Raw genomic sequence first — 7,324 nt, forward strand, 5'->3', positions numbered from 1 at the left:
GTACAAAATGGTATAAATAATTCAAAATTTTACTAGAACAAGAAGGGAATAAAATCATGTGTTTATATGGATAAAAATTAATGTCTTTAAATTAAAGATTGTTTGGATTAAATACATAATTCATTCTATCTTCAATTTTTCTGGTCATTTTTTGGAAAATGTTGATGTTTTAGTGTTTTTACCTTCACTTAAATTTTGCCTGAAATTGAGTTTTCATATTTCTTTTGTGACATGAGGATTTTGTGACCTTTTACCAATTACTGTAATGTTTAATAATACTGCCTTTTTACTTTATTGGATTTTGAAAATTTTAGGAAAAATTGTTTCATAGAAGCACCAACAAATAGATTACCCTTTGAAAAAGACACAATGTTTTAGTAAACCTCAAGTTGAAGTAGCAAAGTTACTCTCACTAGTGCACAAACACAGACATCATATTTGGCTTTCTTTAAGGGAATTCATGCAAGGCCAAATGCTTAGTGTTTAACTGCTACAATACTAGCTATGCCTTGCAAAACCAAGGTTGGCTCCTCTTCAAACCATGATGCCAGGCAGGAGAAAGAAGTATTTGGGAAACATATCATCACTTTGTAACCTATCACCATGATTCTTTTCTGTAGTTGTAACGGGCCCTAGTATCACACACAGAGGTTAAGATAAACTAATACAATGTTTACCCTCAATTGTTGTAGCCAAATTCAGCAGTCCCTTGGGTGTGCTGAATCACGCAGTCGCCCTGAGCCTTTGGCTAGTCAGGATACAGGACCTTCCAAGTGGGTAGTTGGGGTGACAGACCCAGTTGATACTAACAAAGGCATGAAGCTTTACACACACATATTGTGCTATATTTTAGTTTAGTTGTTTGTATGCATGCCTCTCCTATTAGACTGTGAATGAGAGGAGGAATGGTATTTTTTAAACAACGTTTATTTTCCAACTTTTAAAAGTTTATGTGCATTACCAAAAATTGGAAAATACAAAAAGCAAACACAAAAAGATCTATAATCACAAGCAGTGTATAGTTTGAGTTCTAGTGATTGTGTATGTCTACACACAACTGAGCATACATTTTTTTAATGTGGTTGAGGTCATACAATATTAATCATGCTTTTTCACACATGGTCAAGATATACCAATTCAGGGTCCGAAAGCCATGAGTATTTTAATAACCAAGAATATGCTAAATCAAATTAACAGGATAGAAATGTAATCGTGCCTTTCACAGGGCCAGATTTTTTTTTAAAGACAAAAATGGCAACAGGTGTTTGGAGAAAGATGTTGAGAGAATTACAATTAAAATACTGCATTCCCTTAATGCTCAATTAAAAATGAGACGAAGTAATAGGGTACACTAAGCATAATGCTTCTAAGGTAAGTCATTATCAGATCTATACTATTAAAGTATTAGTGAGAAGTATGTTTCCTTTAAATTGTATTCCATGGAATGGATGTTCCACAGTTTAACTATTGACCTGTGGATGGACATATGAGTAGTTTATAGTTTTTGGCTATTACAAACAAAGTTGCTATGATCATTTACGCACAAGTTTTTGTGTGAAGATAAGTTGTTTATTCCTCTTGGTAAATGCCCAAGAGTGCAATTGCTTGGTTGCACATAGCTGCATGTTTACTTTTTTAAGAAACTAACAAATTGTTTTGCAGAGTGGCTGTATGATTTTACATTTCCAACAGCAATGTATTAGGAATCCAATTTCTCCTCCACCTGGTCAGAATTTGGTGTTGTTACTGTTTGTTTTTGTTGTTGTTATGCCAATAAGCTGCTTGTTATTCTGATAACTCACTGTAATTTTAATTTGAATTCCCCTGATGGCTAATCATATCAAACATCTTTTCATATGTTTATTTGCCATTTGCAGGTCCCCGTCCATAAAATGTCTGTTCCTGTCTTTTGCCTAATTTTAATTCTATTGTTTTTTTGTTTTTAAACTGTTACATTTTAAGAGTATTATATATATATATATATATATACACTCATCAATTGTTTTCTTTTATGGATTATACTTTTGCTGTCTAGTCTAAGAAATGTTTGTCTAGCCTTAGATCTCAAAGAATTTCTCTGGTGTTCATTTTTATAAAAGTTTTATGGTTTTATGTTTTAAGTCTGTGATCCATTTTGTGTTAAATTTTATGTAGGTTGTAATGTTTAGGTTGAAGTTCTTTTTTATCTTTCAATTTTGGGGCCTATGGATATTTAATTGTTTCAGCACAATTTACTGAATTACTTCTTCCATTGATCCATTCAACATTGATTAAATTGGTTTTGCATCTTTGTAAAAAATCAGTTGGGCACATTTGTGTAGCTCTATTTTTGGGTTCTTTATTCTATTCCATTGATCTATGTTTCTAGCTCTCTGCTAATACCACACTGTCTTGAGTATGGTAGCTATATAGTAATTCACAGTATCAAGCAGAGTAATTCCTCCCACTTTATTCTCCTTTGTGAAAATGATTTTGCCTATACTAATTCCTTTCTATCTTTCATATAAATTTTAGAATTAGCTTGACTATGTCTGCGAAAAACTTTGCTGAGATTTGGATAGGGATTGCATTAAACCTATAGATCAATTTGGGGAGAATTGACATCTTTAATATATTGATTCTTCCAATTCACAAACATGGTATTTCTATCCATTAATTTAGCTCACTTATCAGTTCCTTCATCAGCATTTTGTAACTTTCAACATACATTTTGTATGTGTCTTATTAGTGTTTTACCTAAATATTTCATTTTCTTTGGAGCAATTGTAAGTGGCATTGTTTTCTATTTCACTTTCTGTATGTTCACTGTTAGTGCATAGAAATGCGATTACTTTTTTTGTATTGGTCTTGTATCCTGCAAACTTGCTGAACTCACTTACTAATTCTACAAGTTTTGAGAGTGTGTTTTTATGGATTCCTTGGGATTTTCTAGCTAGACAACCATGTCATCTGCAAATACAGTTTTGTTTCTTCCTTCATGATCTCTATGTCTTTTATTTCCTTTTCTTGACTCACCACACTGGCTAGGACTTCTAGTACTATGTTGAAAAATTAAAACTAGGACTACCATACGATCCAGCAATTCCACCTCTGAGTATATATCTGAAGGAAATAAAAATAGGATATGGAAAATATATCTTCACTCCCATGTTTATTGCAGTATTATTCACAATAACCAAGATAAGGAAACAACATAAGTGTCTGTCAATGATGAATAGATAAAGATGATGTGTGTGGATATATATGTGCACATATATACACATATATGTACACACATACATGTATATGTACATATATATATCTCCACGTGAACGATGGAATATTATACCACCATGAGAAAGAAAGAAATCCTGCCATTTGCAAACACATGGATGGAACTTGAGGGCATTTTGCTGAGACAAATCAGAGAAATACAAATACTATTTAATATTCTTTATATATGGAATCTAAAAGAAACAAACTCGTAGATACAAAGAATAGATTGCTGATTACCAGAGGCTTAGGTGGTGGGAGGATTGGGGAGATGTTGGTCAAAGAGTACAAACTAACAGTTAGAAGATGAGTAAGTTCTGGAGATCTAAACACAGAATTGTGATTATAGTTAACAATACTGCATTATATAATTAAAAGCTACTAGGACACTTGATCTTAAACGTTCTCATCACAAAAAAATAAATGATCATCATGTGACGTGATGGAGGTTTTAGTTAATGCTACAGTGGTAATCATATAGCAATCTATAAATGTATCAAATCAACACATTGTACACGTTATACTTATATGATGTTATACATCAATTTTATCTCAATAAAAAAAGAGTGGAGAGAGTGAACATTCTTGCCTTCTTCCTGATCTTAGAGGTTTTCATTAATGGTATGATGTTATCCATAGGGTTTTTGTAGATGATATCAAATTGAAGAAGTTCTCCTCAATACCTATCTTTTAAAATCATAAATAGGGATTGGATTATGTGAAATGTTTTTTTGTGTCAATTGATATGATTTTTCTTCTTTAGCTTGTTTACATTGAAAGATTACATTAATTGATTTTCAAATGTTGAACAAGTCTTGCATACCTGGAGCAAATCCCACTTAGTCACAGTTATAAGTAATTTTACACTTTGATGTGTTTGATTACAATATTTTGTTGAGAATTTTTAAATCTAAGTTCATGAAAGATATCGGTCTGTAGGGTTTTTTTGTGTTGTCTTTGGTTCTAGTACTAAGGTAACATTAGTCTCATAAAACAAGTTGGGAAGTATTTGTCTTCTATTTTCTGGAAGATGTCATGAATAATTTCTTTTAATTCTTTTTTACATGTTTGGTAGAATTCTCCACTGAAAATCATTTGGGCTCAGACATTTCTTTTCCAAGAGTTGTTGTTTTTTTCTTCAATAACAGTGTTATTAAGATATAATTGACATATCATAAAATTCACCCTTTAAAAGTGTACAATTAAAAAGTTTTTCATGTATTTACAGAGTTGCATAACCATCACTACTATAAAAGTTTAGGACATTTTCATCACTCCAAATAGAAATGCCATACTAATTACTAATCAACTCCTCTAACCCTTTCTCCCTCCCTCTCCCTACCCATGGCAAGCACTAATCTTCCTGTTTCTATGGATTTGCCTATTCTGGAAATATCACATAATGGAATAATATAATGTGTGGTATTTTGTGACTGACCTCTTCTGATTAGCATAATGTTTTCAGTGTTCCTCCATGTTGTAGTGTGTCAGTATTTTATTCATTTTATGGCTGAATAATACCCTAATGTATAGATATAATGCATCTATTTATTCATTCTTCAATAGATGGACATTTGAGTTTTTTCTACTTGTTTGGCTATTATGAATAATGTTGCTATGAATATTCATCTATAAGTTTTTTGTGAACATATGTTTTCAATTCTCCTGGGGAATATACCTAGGAGTGGAATTGCAGGATCTTATGATAACTCCATGATTAACAATTTGAAGAACTGCCAGATTATTTTCCAAAGTGACTGCACCATTTTACATTTCCACCAGCAACATAGGGTGTTACAATTTTTCTGCATCCTCTTCAATACTGGCTGTCATAAAATGTTTTTATTTTAGTCATCTTAGTGGGTATAAAGTAATACTTCATTGTGTTTTGGACTTACTTTCCCTAGGACTAGTGATGTTGGGCATCTTTTCGTGTGTGTACTTCCATTTGTGTATCTTGAATTTCAAAATGAATTTTAGGATCAGCATGTTAATTTCTGAAAAAATAAAGCCAGCTGGGGATTTGATAGAGAATGTGTTCAGTCGGTAGACCAATTTAGATAGTATTGCCAGCTTACAGTATTAAGCTATTCAATCAACAAACACAGGATTACTTTCCATATATTTAATTATTCTCAAATAATTTAGCTTCTTCCTTTACAATCTGGATGGCTTTTTTTTTTTCTTGCCTAATAACCTGGCTAGAACCTACAATACAATGTTGTATAGAATTGGAAAGATCAGACGTATTTATCTTATTCCTGATTTTAAGGGTAAAGTATTCATTTTTCACCAGTAAGTATGATGTTATCTTTGCACTTTTCATAGATCAGTTAATTTTGATCAAGGAAGTTCCCTTCTACATCTAGTTCATTGTGTTTTTATTATGAAATATTGTGGGAATTGTCAAATTTTTTTCTGTGTTTATTGATATGATCTTGTGATTTTTGTCCTTTATATTATTAATATGATGTGTTACATTGATTTATTTTCACATATTAACCCATTTTTGCCTTGCATTCCTGGGATAAATCTCACATCTCTATGGTACATAATGCCTTTTCAAAGTTGATGGATTTTGTTTCCTAGCATTTTGTTGGGAGGTTTTTTTCATTTATATTCATAAGGAATATAGTCTGTAGTTTTCCTTCCTTGTGGTGTTCTTGGCTCTGGTATCAGAGTAATACAGGCTTCATAGAATGAGTTGGAAAATATGCCCTCCTATTTCATGGAAGAGTTTGTAAAGAATGGTGTTAATTCTGTATATTTGGTGGATATCATCTGTGAAGCCATCTGGGCCTGGGCTTTTTTTTGTGGGTCACTTTTTTATAACTGTTTTATTTTATTTATTTGCTATAGCTTCATTTAGGGTTTCTATTTCTTTTTGATTGAGTTTTAGTAGTTTGCTCTTTCTAGAAATTTACTGTTTCATCTAGGTTATCTAAGTTGTTGGTGTAACATTGTTCATAAAATTCCCTCACAATGTTTTTTATTTTTGTAAAGTTGGTAGTGATGCCCCTGCTTTTATTCCAGATTTTAAGAATTTAATCCTTCTCTGTTTTGTTTGGTCAGTCTAGGTAAATGTTGGTCAACTGTTGATCTTTTCCAAGAAAAAATTTTGGTTTCATTGATTTTTGCTATTGTTTTTCTATTCTCCATTTTATTTATTTCTGCTGTAATGTTCAGTATTTCCTTCTTCTTTTCTTGCTTAAGTTTAATGTCCTCTTCTTTTTCCAGTTTCTTAAGGTGAAATGTTATATTCTTGATTTGGGATCATCCTTCATTTTTAATTCAGATGTTTACAGCTATGAATTTCACTCTAAGTACTGCTTTAGTGGCATAAATTTTGATATGTTGTGTTTTAATTTTCATCCATCTCAAAATGTTTCTAATATCTGTTGTTATTTCTTTTTGACCCATTGTGTTTTCTTAGGAGTGTGTTGTTTAATTTCTACATATTGTATTTTCTCCAAATTTCCTTCTGTTATGGGTGTCTAATTTCATTCCATTGTTTGATTTGAATCCTTTTAAATTTATTGAGGCTTTTTTATGACCTTGCACATGGTCTATCTTTGAGCATATTCCATATGCACTTGAGAAAAACATGAAAATGTGTATTAGGCTTTTGTTGGGTGGAGCATCTAATAAAGGTCTGTTAGAACTAGTTGGTTTATGGTGTTTTTAATGTTCTCTATTTCCTTGTTAATTTTCTACCTAGATGTTCTGCCCATTATTGAAAACAAGTTATTGAAGTCTTGGACTATTATTGTTGAATTGTCTGTTTCTCCCTTCAATTCTATCAGTTTTGGGTTTCTGTATTTTGGGACTTTTTTGTTATGTGCATTTATGTTTATTATTGTTTATTATTATTATATCTTCTTGATGGAATGGATTTTTTATCATATAATGTCCTTTTTCTCTGGTAACAATTAGTGCCTTTTTTGTGTTAAATAGATAGTTTCTAGTGTCCCATTTTCATTCCTCTGTTGTCTTTTTTACTATATTTTTTAAAAATTATTTTTAGTGGTTACCCTGAAGACAAAATTTAACATTTTATAGCCATCTAGTTTGT

The sequence above is a fragment of the Equus asinus genome, chromosome X (assembly GCF_041296235.1).
Source record: "Equus asinus isolate D_3611 breed Donkey chromosome X, EquAss-T2T_v2, whole genome shotgun sequence".
Taxonomy (NCBI): domain Eukaryota; kingdom Metazoa; phylum Chordata; class Mammalia; order Perissodactyla; family Equidae; genus Equus; species Equus asinus.